A 12,676-nucleotide genomic window follows, 5' to 3' on the forward strand; every position below is an offset into this window, starting at 1 on the left:
CATGGAAGGCTTTCTGAAAAGGACAGCATTAAAGACAAACCTATAAAGTAGATTCAGAGGAAGGCAACCAGCAACCAGGGGATCAGGGTACAGATGCTGGGAAATAGGAGCAGCTGGCATTCAAGGTTGGCTGAGAGCAGGAACTAGGTAGAGGGATGGCCATGAGAAAGAGATAAGTGGATTTGATGCCACTGCCACTTGCCAACTATGTGACCTTAGGCAAGTTACTTCCCAGCCCATGCCTCTGGTTTCTTCTCCTCAAAATGGGGAGATATTTTCATGAAATGGAAATGAAGTATTTGTAAAGGGGGAGGTAGGAGAGGTGAAGGGAGAGCAGGGACAAGGGGAAAAAATGAGAACCAAGACCTGTCATGTGAAGGTACAGGATCCCAATGATGAATGTAACTGTACTGTATACCTAAAATGTACCAATAAACTCAAAGAGGAAAAGAAATGGGGACCATAACACTGCCTGCCTCACAGGGGCCTGGGGAGGATAGCATACAAAGGGAAGAATGAATTTACATACCTACGGAGTGATGGCCCCAAGCTAGATGCCCAAGGGAATCTCGGTTACAGCACACACAATCCTGAAGGTCTTTCAAACCATGCTTTGTGTACATAAGGAAACTGAGGCTCTAGAATACAAGCATTTCAGCTAAGGAAAGGCTCAGATGAGTAGTGGAGGTGGAATTTGAACTTGTCCTGCAATCAATCCAGGAGAGGGTTGACTGGCTCATGGGGGAAGGTGGGCCTGGGAGAGAGGGGTGCCAGGCACTGGGGAGCACTTGCAGGTCTGAGGGCTGGGGGCATGACTTTAAGTGGCTGCTGCTTGCTCTCCTGAAAAATCAAGGCTTTTCATGTGCCTGCCCCTACCTCTCCACCTGCCACTCCTCATTTGTGCACAGGGGACACTTCTTCCCACCTTGGTGCTAAGTAAATAAAAACAAAAATGCAGCTTAATTAAGACGGCGGGAAGCAGGTGCAGCCTCCTGCCCGTAGAGAGATGAGGGGCATAATTGGATCAAAATGCAGGCAGATGTTCAAAGCTGGGCACAGATGCCCACACCCCAAAATCTGGCTCCTGGCTTCCATCCTCCCTTGTCTGCCTGAGAGAGTGGGTGAGAGGTGAGGGCAGCCCAGCCAGGGAGGAGGGTTAGGCCGGTGCATCACCCAGGCCCGGAGCAGCTGGTACCACTGGGGGCTGCAGTCCACCCCATTGGTGGCTTGGAGCCCAGGCCCTGGACCAGAGACTACCTGGACTCAAATTCTTCTCATTTTCCAGCCAGAAAAACATTATTAGGCAAATGACTCTTCTGTACCTCAGTTCCCTCATCAAGAAAGTAAAGAGCTAATGCTATAGACCTCACGGAGGCAGGAGAGGGCAAAGTGGGGCAGGCCCTGAATGCCTAGAACAGGCTCTGAGTAGAGTGGGCACTAGTGTGCCAACCATCATGAGCATCATGACTGCTAGATGCACAGGTGGTCCCTGCAGAACTGCTGAAGCCCGTGGTCCTCCCTAACTCAGCCAGGTCCTCTTTTCTGGCTTTGTTGTAGCCTGGCATCCATGTAGCTCATGCTCTGCCTTCCCTTCCCACACTGCTTGCCTTTGCACATGCGAGTGCTGATCATGGGACCCCCTCCATTAATAGGGGCTCCATGGCTCTTCCTGCAAGACCCAGCTCTTGCATTCTGTTCTATCCCCTCCTCCACCCTCCCTCATGCATCCTCACTTCCTCCATGACCTCCAATACCCAGCATATCCCCCACCTCCCAGCTGTGCCATGCTGTGCATGCAGGTGCCAGAGTAAGCACCTCGGAGGGTGGAGATTATGTCCTCTTCATGTCCCCTCCGCACTCCCAGGGTCTGGCTCAGTGTCTTACCCAGGAGGTACTCAGTAAATATGAGCTTGGGCAGGGGGAAGGAAGAAAGGACATGAGGCAAAGGAAGAGTCCTGTGCCCTTCCCAGTGAGGGAGAATTCCTCCTCATCTACGACAAGGGCCATGGGGTCCAGGAAGAAGAAGAGGGCTACGGTCAGGAGAGAGCTGGGCATCCCTACCATGACCACTACTGAGGTCCCTGTTAGGTTCAAAGACACAGATTGAGACAAACTCATTAGAAGACATCAGGTCCTACCTTCCCATTTTGGAGACGAGGAAAGTGAGACCAAAAAGGGGCAATGATTCATCTCAGGCATCCAGGGAACTTATGTCAGAGCTGGAACCAGCCTGAGCCCAGGCCTCTCTGGAACATTTGCCACTGTGCCACACAGTCACTTTTGCTTTCCTGGCCCTGTGCAGACACCCACGGGCTTCGCCAGGGTGCTAGGTGACTGTCCATCAGCAATGGGTTTTGCAGGGGATTCCAAATTACAGGGCTGGGCCCTTGATGAGGCAGGATTGCCAGTAAGGCAGGAAGAGAGGATGTGGTGTCAGAAATCTTCAGCCTTCCTGCTCTAGGACCCAGGAATGCTTATTCCAGAGGAGACCTTTGAGATCTCAGGCCTGCCTGTACCCACACCAGAACAGGGAAATGAAGACAATTCTCCTACCTTCTTGGCCTTGGGCCTCAGAATAGCACCACAGCTGGCCGGCCCAGCCTCATTTCTCCTCTCCTTTGCCGGCACCTGGCCCAAGACCCCTTCCTGGGCTGGGGATGGTTAGCAACTACCCCTCTAGAATGGCTGCTCCTTGGCCACCCTCCTTTCCCTTCCCAAGATCTCAGAGATGGACACAGCTGTTCCTGCCCCTGGGAGTCATGCTGGCTGAAACCACCCCCAAGTGACAGCAGAATCGAAAGTGGACAAAATAGCACCAATGGGTGGCAAGACAGTGAGACAGCACGGAACCGGAGGGTGACTGCTCCTCCACAGGAACAAGGTGGTATCTGGCGACTCTTGCTCTGTTCAGGGCCGGGGGTCCCTGTCCTGTTCCCAGATGGATGAAGATGATGAAAATGAGGTGAAGGGAAGAAGAGGATCAGCTGAGTCACTTCTGAGGCACCCTTCCCCGGGTGCTGGCCTGAGCACTTTACCTGATTACACACATTATCTCATTTAATCCTCACAATGCCCCACATGGTGGACATTACTATGCGGACTCAGAAACTGAGGCTCCAGGAGGTTAATAGCTTGCCCAGCATCACAGAACCAGATAGTGGTGGAGCCAGAAATCACAAATCCCATGTGATTAATTATGCCTGATCGTCAGAGGAAGGAGAAAACAGACCAGACCAGACAACCGGGAAGAAGCTGAGAAGTCCCCCACTCCTTCCTGAATGCAGCTCTTTCTGGAATCAGAATCCAAGTTCTAGAGGGGACCTGGATTGTCTAAGGTCACACAGCAAGGCAGCATCCAGGCCTAAGGACACTTTTCTGTGCCAGGGCCTGTGGGCCCCCACAGTGCCGTGAACTGGGCGGGCCTGAGTGACTTGCTCGTGCCTGGATGCTGGTCACTGACTCCCCTGGGAGCAAGGGAAACACTCACTGCATGATACAAAAGTGGAAGGAAGGCCAGAGCGTGGGGCCTACAGATGGAGCAGGCAGGATGGATGCGCTGAGGGTCCTGAGAGGACAGGGGAATGGCAGAGCTCACGCTCTGCAGGCCCTGAGAACCTCCTCTGAAGTAGCCTGTGTTTCCTCCCCACAGCTTGCTTTGAAGAGCAGCTCAGACTCGCCTAGCAGTGCGCCTGACTTACAGAGTACGTTCCGAAGATGCTCATTTGCATGAGTATTCCCAAGTTAGAAGGATAAATCCTCTGGAGGGAGCCCATAGGTCTTTATCTGATGCTTACTGGGCACCTACCACAGGGTGCCGCATCCAGGAAGGCCTTCACGAGCCCCGTAAGCCCTGGCTCTCTGCAGAGACACAGCCATGCCCTCCACAATCCACCCCAAGACCTCTCTCTCCAGCCTCGCCTCACCCCAACCATTAAATGGAGTGCATCTTCCAGAGTGCATCTTCCTCCTGAGCCCAGCTCAAGGAATCAACAGGTTAGATACAGATGCATACTTTGTACAGCATGGCCGGATAAAGTCATGAATAGCTTGAAAAGCACTCAAAAGGTGTGAGGTGGACTCCTGATATCCTGGATCAGACTGGGGAGCCCCACAATCAAGATTCCAATCATTTCTCCCAATCTGGAGTCTCAAGTAGCCTTGGGGAAACCCTTCCCACTGGAATTAGGACCTTGTTAATAGACAGTCCTCCTGGACTTTTTCCTTACCTGTCCAAGGCAGAACCAAGTGTAAGACCACAACTGTTCCCTCTTGGAATCCTCTACAGCACCAGTTAAGACCTTAGAAATCAGGAAGTCCTAGCTCAGAGCCCAGCTCTGTCCCCTAACTGTGTGACTAGGAGCAGATTGCTTAATCTCTCTGAGCTTTAGGAAGATGACAGCAATCCCGACTTGCCCCCTGGGGCTGGTGCAAAGATTAAATGAGATAATGCAACCAGAATGGCTTACACACTGCCTGACTCGCAGGAGGAGCTCAATAAATGGAAGCTGTGATTATTAGCCTCGAGTCCCCACCTCCAAATCAATGGCTGTGTTTCTCTGCACTCCCTGCATGATGTCAGCTTTGTGCCCTATAGGAAACAGCAAAGCCCTTTCCCATGGCTGCTCCTCACCCCCCATCTCAGAGGATCAGGGCAGCCACACATGGCTGGGGATGGCTTCTGGTTCCATTAGTAGCCAGGGAAAGGAGTAAAGACACACACTCCCCTAAGAGGCAGGTGATTTTCCACTTCACCCACTGATAATAGAAGCAAAGTGAATGGGGGCAGAGGGGAGGGCAGCTGGGAAGAGGCAATGCTCAAAGGGCCAAGAATGCCTGACCCCTGCCCTTCTGCCCATGGTCCAGAGAAGCAGTTCAAGCCGTTCAGAGGTCCCAGCCCGATTCTGCCCCTTGGACAGATGCTCTGCCATTTCCCCTCCGGTCCCGCGGAGAGATAAGAGCAGTCATCCAGTGTAGCCACTCACCAGGATCATTGTGGCCTGGGCACAGCTTTGGTGACAAGGTAGTTCTCGAGCTTCTAAGCCTCAGTCCATTTCTCTGTTTCTCAGAATTGCAAACACACATAAAGATTCCTGGAGCCCTGACTCTGCCCAAACGGCTCTTGTCAGAGATTTGTTGGCCGGACAATGGCCAGCTGCAGTAAGAGAGCATTTGGCATTTAAGCCTGCATGGGAGGAGACCCAGGAGTCTAGCAGGAGCAGAGGCAGCTGCAGGTGGGGATGGGGCAATATCATAGCAATACGTGGGGAGACTGCTGTGAAGATAGGATCTCCTTCTTCCCAGGAAGTGGCTCCCCACACCGAGGTACCCAAACCAGCAAGCCCTTGATCACAGCATTGGCAAGAGCCAAGGTCAATGCTAAGAGCTTGGCCAGAAGCTCAGCTGAGTTCTTCATTCCTCCCTCCCTGGACAGCATGGGTCCTGTAGTGGGCGTGGCTGAAAGCACGGAGAAAAGTATAGGGGATCCGATGTCCAGGGATAAGACAGACAGTTGGCCAGGGTGTACTGTGGGCATCACTGGAGTGGGGGGGGTCACAATACTATCTCCCCAGTGCATGCTTAGTGTGGGCCAAAGGGTCTGATCTCCAGTCGTGCGGCAGACCAGGTAAGAAGTGCTGACCTCAGGGCCCCCAGAGTGGATCTCCCAGGAGCTGAGACAAGCAGTAACATAATCCAGGGCACTGATAGGATGCTGCAGGAGCAAGGGCAATGAGCCAGAGCTCCGGGAGAAGAAGCAGTGGCTACTGTGGAGGCAGGATGACTGTCAGCTCTTTCCTATGAGGACTTAGTCTAGTTTGCTTCCTGTGCTTGCTCAGGAAATCTTCACTTGATGGATGGATGGATGGATGGATGGATGGACAAATGAAGGGGCAACAAACCATTAAAATCAAAAGGTACAGATGTGGGGCTGTAGCTTCTTTTTCTGAATCCTTTGAACATGCCGACATGTCCAAAGACCCAAGTATGCTTGACACATCTTAGTATCGCGATGATGTCACTGGTGTCCTGGCCTTTACTCTCCAGCCAGAGTGAGTTGCTGTAGTAGAGGGAGCACTGTACTGGGAGTCATCCACCCATCCAGACTCTGCTTCCTAACTTGGTCCCAGGCTGATGTAAGACCCTGGGTTTTTTGTTTGCTCATTTTGTTTGTTTTGTTCTTATTTTTCAGTAATGGGGACCACTGAGCTAAATCCCTGGCCATCCCTGGGGTTTTGAGTAGCTTGACTGTAGGTGGTGGGGTCAGGCAGGGCGATTCTCCAGCAGCCTATAGAGGGTAGATATATTGAGTCTCCAGACACAGGGCAGGCCCTGCTCTGTGCAAACTGCCCCTTCATGCTCACCTCGGATTTTACCTCCTTCTCCATTCAGTCTCTGAACTCCAGTTTCAGCCATCCCTATGTTCCCAGCACCACCCCAAGCCCTGTAGCAATGCAGCAGCACATGGTCAAATTCATAGGTCTAGGCCTAAACTGGGCTTCAGGTGATCAGGAGCAGTCCAACGTCATCAACTAAGAATTCAGTTCAGAACCACAAACATTAAGTGCCTAGTGTGTGTCAGGCACCATGCCAGTCATGGTGGTACACATATGCGGGTTAGAAAGCAAAGAACGCAACAAATCCCTTCCCTCCCCTCCTAGTGTGCTGGGCTGACCTGACACACACGCAAACCAGGTCACCAGGCTGGAAGACAGGGTAGCTTTAGAATCCTCCATGGCAGAGGGGAGGGGTGTTCTCTGGGTGAGAGAAAGGCGGCTGCACCAGCTCTAATGGGCAGACAGACTCAGAGGGATGGCAACAGCTTCCCCGAACAACAAGGATCAGGGGAGAGGCTATTAGAGGCTCCCTGTCGGGCTCCTATTCCTGGGTATTGCCAGGGTGCCTGCTAGCCACCCGCATCCTCCTCTGATTATTCTCCACGCATTCTGTTACCCCTCAGTCTGAAGCTGGTCCTTGACCACAGACAGTGCTGGGATGGGATGCTGCGTGGGACCAATGACGGCAGAGCAGGGATGGCAAAATACCCTTTCTAGAGGGAAGCAACATGGGGGCAGTCCCTCCCCTCCCCACAAAGCACTCTCTCCCAGTGTCAAGTGCACTTGCAAAACAACAGGAAGAGGGGAGCAAGGGCTGCCTCCTGCTTGGAGATGAAATCCTCTTTTCTGTCTCCAGACTCCATTAAGCATTCTGGAGGAGATGGGAAGTGATTATGGAGAGAGAGAGAGAGAGAGAGAGACAGCGCTCATGGAAGGGGGGAGGGTAAGAAGAGGAGGCAAACCAGTGAGCCCAGGCACTAGTGCACATACACACACACACACACACACACACACACACTCCCTTATCTGATTAAAGATCCAAGGGAAGTCAAAAGCTTCTGGAAAATTAAAATGACCCACTGGGTTACCCAGCCAAGACCTGCCTCCAGATTATGAAAACCAAGTCGAGAGGGGATTTCCTTTGCTCTGGGTAAATCCCCAGGCTCTGTGCCTCAGGCCAAAGGGCAGCAAGCCTCACAGAAACGGGGGCTCAGCAAGGCATTTGTCCCCACTGGGCTTCCAGCCCTCATGCAGCAGACCCATGGCCGGTGGCTGGTGGCTGGTGCCTATGCCCACGCCTCTGCACACGGTGTGCCCAGAGGAGAATGGGGACAAGGGGACCTGTGAGATGCTTGCTGTCTGCTCCTGCCTTCTCTGAGTGCTGGTTCTGGACTCTGCTCAGAGTGCAATAGTTGGGGGAGAGGGAGTTGCAGCCTCTTCCCTACGCTCTGGCCGCTGAGCAGCATGCCCAGGGAAGCTGCACTAGGAGTGGCCTGGATCAAGACTCACTTCTGCCATCCCCTCTCACAGTAGTGTCTTTCCTCTCTTGACCTCTACTTCCCCTGCTGTAAAATGGGCAGCAAGACTCAGTGGTCCAAATAGGCCCCTTTGGCCACTGTATTCAGGATTTTAAGGCAGCTAAGGACGGACAGTAGCCTTCCCGGGGAGCTAGACCACTAAGCTGGCACATCCACCCACTAACTCTCTGCCCCTGTAATAAAAAAGACAGGAATGTGATAAGTTTCTCTAGGAGCCACCCACCCAGGCCTGGGAAACAGGGGGAGGGGAAAGTTTAAATGTCAGAGGCGACATTTAACTTCAAAGAGGAGCAGCCTCTCCAGCATGCCTGCAGAGCTGTTTGCTGAGTGCTATAACATATTTGCAAACACATCCCAGAATACACATACTAAGAACCTAACAAGTTGCCAGGCATTGAAAATATATAACACACAGTGTCAGATACAATTAATAAGCGTCCACAGTGGAACCTTTTTTTTTTCCCCTGCTTGTGATGGAATGTTTTGCTTGGATTTTTGTTTTGTTCTGTGTCTCAAAGAGTTCATTCCCCTCATGTTACAACCAGTCAGGGGTGATAACTTAGCGATTTAGCCAGGCCTGGAATGAGTGCCGTGTACACACCACTGGCCTTCAATGGATATTTGTGGGGGTGAGTTAACCACCCCCTTCCCTGGCAGGATCCAGCTGGGCCTCTCTCATCCCCTGAAACCAATGAGGCCAGAAGCTACATTGGCTCTTAATTCCTCTCCCTCGGAGGATCCTCTAAGAACCTTGGCTTTATCGGCTCTGGAAACATCAATTCGTCCACTCAGGGACCTGCTAGTTTCTTGGCAAGTTGCTCCTGAAACATCTGGCCCAACCCTAAAGCCCTAAGCACCAGATTTCTCAAATCTAGCAAACAGGAAGGCTGTACTTCTGGCTTTTGCCCTCTTAGTTGGGGGACTTTCTGTCATGCTTCTCTGCCTCCAGTGCTGGAGCCACAGAAAGGAGGGGCACTTTGGGGTTTCTGTGAGGGCACAGGGCTTGCATGGGGAAAGGATGGACAGAGGAAGAAGGTGCCAAGTTGGGGATGGAGATTTCTCTAGGGCCCTTGTTCTTGAGGAACACAGTGGAGGAAGAAAACACAAGGACAAAAATCAGGGCTGCATTAACAGCAGTGGCAGGGAAGGTTATTAGGAAAGGAGGTTCTGGAGCCTCAGGACCTGGTCCAGTTTTACCTCCACCTCATGGGTGCTCTGCCTGGTGCAGACTGAGTCCTGCTAAGGGAAGGTGAGAGTAGGGGATTACAGACCCATGAAAGAGAGGGCTAAAAACTTCGTTTAGGTTGGGGAAGACCTGTTAAAAGATACAGTCTTTGGGTTGTATCTGACAGAGAGAGAAGATCTTTGTCTGGAAGAGACAGAAAAGGAGGTAAGCATATAAGCAAAGCCATAGAGGCCTGGAAATACTGAAGAGCTGGGAGAATCGTGAGAAGCTGGGGTTGCTGGATCTTGAAATGCTAGGAAGAAGACAGAAGGATGAGGCTGGAAATATGAGTAAAGGCATGACAGCAAATTGGAGCTGCTGCGGAACGTTGGCAGGAGACTCTCACAAACAGACCTATGTTACAGACCACGCCGAGTTGGGAGGGTGAGTCTGGGATTTGAGGAGATTGCGGACATTGGCAGTCCGCATAAGAGACAACACGCTTGAATGAGGTAATGATGGTGGAAGACAGAGGGAGGGAGTAGCATGGGAGATACTCCTGTCCGAAGAAGGGAAGCACGGGATATATAAGATAATGCCGAGGAGTCCCACAAGTGTGGTGGGAAATGTCGTGAACCATGAAGAGCCTGGGAAGGCAAAGAATGAAGAGGACCGGGGGCTGAGGAAGAATATCGAGTCCCCGATACTGTAGTTACCCCGATCTGTATGGCTACATCCCAAGACCCTCACAGGACACCTCGAACCGACAGTGCCTGACCCTGTATACACCATGCATTTACTTTATCCAGTAAAGAGCTTCCACTTTTTCACTTAAAAGAAGCATTTTACAGCTTCCCTTCAGCATATGTGACTTGCCAGCGTCACTACTTTGGTGCTTTGGAGCCACTATTAAGCAAAATAAGAGTTATTTTAACTGTGATACAGATGGTTGATCTGATAACTAGGAGACTGACATATACAGTGTGGACAGAGGGATGAGTCACCTCGTGAGTGGCTGGAAGCTGGAAATGGTGAAATGCCACCACATTACTCAAAAGGACATGTAGCTTAAATCTTCCGACTCATTTATTTTGGGCACTCCCCATTTAATGTTTCCAGGTGTTTGATCAAGAATCCCTAAAACCCCAGAAGTGAAATGACAGATAAGCAAGTGTTGCTGTGTACTTTGGCCAAGGGGTGCTTGAAGTGAGGAGTGAATGTGGAAGGGTCAAGAAGACAGCGGGATAAACACATCTGATCGACACCTAGGCTGGGAGTCAAGAGGGTGCTGGACATGCATAAATTGTTACTAGAGTGAGTAAGGAATGTCAGGACCAAGGACAGAGATGAGAGAGGGACAGGCATCCACAGGCAAAAACACAAAGGGAACAGCTGTCCTGCGAGACCAAGAAGAACTGGGCAGAGAGGCAAGCAATCAGGTGAGAGTGGTAGAGGTACAACTGAGAAGATGGTCTGGTTGCCCCTGCCTCTTCTACCTTTTTCCTTTATTCTGGCCCACAGCAACAAAGATGCTTTCAAACCTGAGACCACTCATTTCTTTGTTTCTGCTTTCTGGTTCCTTCCCTTCTCATTCAAAGTTCTCACCCCAGCCTCCAAGACTATGGACCAGGCCCCTGATACCTTGGATCCCATCTCCTTCTACTGTTCCCTGTCCTCCTTCCCTCCAGAAGCACTGGCCTCACTGCTGCCCCCTTGAACATGACAAGGTACGCTGCTACCTCAGGACTTTTGCATCTGCTGTTCCCTTGCCTGGAACCCTGTGCCCCCATATTCAAATCACCTGCATTTCCTTCTCACTTCAATTTCTGACTCAGAGCCTGGCCTGTGACAGAGGCCTCTTATGACCTCAAACAGTACAGGCCTCCCACCACTCCTGTCTCCTTGTGCCTCTCTTCTGTTTCTCTGTTGCAGTTACCGCCACTGATTCTGTGTGTTTCTTTATTATCTCTTTCACCCCTATGGGATGTAAGCTCCATGATAGCTGAGGTTTGGTTTTGTTTTGTTTGTTTTGTTGGTTGTTTTCCTCTTTTGTCCATGGCTTTATCTGTAGTACCTAGAATCCTACTGGAACTCATTATATCTGTGGAAAGAGAGAGTGAAAGGAAGCAGAGGAAAACCGCATGACTCCTACTGTAACTAGCAAGCAAGATGTCACTGGCAGCCTTTTGGGGGGATTCCTGATGGGGCTGGAAGCCTAGCACCAGCAGACAGGAAAGGCTGAGAAGGGAAGCAGCAGATTACAGCGGGACAAGAGAGAAAGACTGATAACTGAGAGAGGGTGCAAGCAAATGTCTCCAGGATGCAAGAGCCTTAAATATCCTCTTGTGTTGAAAGGAAGGAGAAAGGGAGCAAGGTTAAAGATTCGGGAGAGAAGGAAAGTATAACTGATGAGCCAGAGTCCCAGGTGAGGCAGGCAAGGCTATAAATTGCTGAGCAAATAAAGTAGATTATCGTTTCCCTCTGTTTCTCCAAGTGTTGCAGGAAGGCTGAAGCACTTGCAGGCTACAGAGCTCTCACTGCCCCCGCCTCACTGCTGTGAACTTGGACAAGTTATTGAACCTTTCTTGTCTCATCTCCCCACCTGAGATGTGGGATGGAAAGTCTCTGTTCATGCACTGCTGGGAGAGTCAGTGACAGAACTCATTTGTAAAGTGCCTGGCACTTGAAGATCACTCAACAAACACCGACCCTCCCCGCTTCTTTTTACGTTACCATCTGCTCCGTCCAAAAGGAAATTTGACGACTTCCTTGACAGCATCAGGCAACACTAGGCCAAGCTTTTCTCAAATACAGCTGCTGAGTGGCCTGCACAGCTCAGCCTCCCTAATAGGCTCTCACATCACAGCCCTGTGGGCCCACACCCGAGTGTTGAGTGCATGTCCCCAGCGCCAGCTGTGCCATGAGGGTCCCCTCAGAAGGCTCTGTCCTCACTGACTCCAAGATACTCAGAGCCACCACCCCAGGGGCCCAGATCCTAGCCAATACTAGAAAGGTGATTTGGGCCTAAATGGCTCTGGTTTCAACTCCCAGCTCTGCTCTTAAGAAGCTGTGCAAGCTTGGTCAAGTCACCTCTCCTCTCTAAGCCACTCAGCCATCCTGCAAAGCAAATTTCATACTCCCATTTTACCCAGCAAGAAACTGAGACTCAAAGAGGTGAGATCATGGACTCGGGGTCACAGGTGTCAGTCAGGGTCCCCGCAGGAAACTAGCACCATGTGGAAATGGGAATAACCTGAGGAAAGTTTAACAAAAGGTTTACTTGCAAAGGCATGACAGAGCCGAAAAAGCCTTGGGGATGTGGAGGTATCCGAGGGCAGGTAACTGACTACAGATGTCTTTCCCTGAAAGGGGGACTCCCAGAACCCAAGAAAGACAGGGCTTTGTGGAGAGGGCCACCGGTCAGTAACCCTGACCTTGTGCTGAGGTACCCCATAGGGAGACAGACACCCTACCTCCCTCTGCTCCCTCCCTCTCATCTCCAATGGTGTCACCAAGGGATGAACCAGTCAGGAGCCAAGGGCAAGAGAGCCCATAGCACAGTGCATCCAGTCCTACCTGCTGTTGGCAGGAGCTTGTGGGCTAGGAGGGCAAATGGAAAAAGATTCAAAACACATGGCTAA

The sequence above is a fragment of the Fukomys damarensis genome, unplaced genomic scaffold, assembly GCF_012274545.1.
Source record: "Fukomys damarensis isolate Sample0158 unplaced genomic scaffold, DMR_v1.0_HiC HiC_scaffold_13, whole genome shotgun sequence".
In the NCBI taxonomy this organism is placed as follows: domain Eukaryota; kingdom Metazoa; phylum Chordata; class Mammalia; order Rodentia; family Bathyergidae; genus Fukomys; species Fukomys damarensis.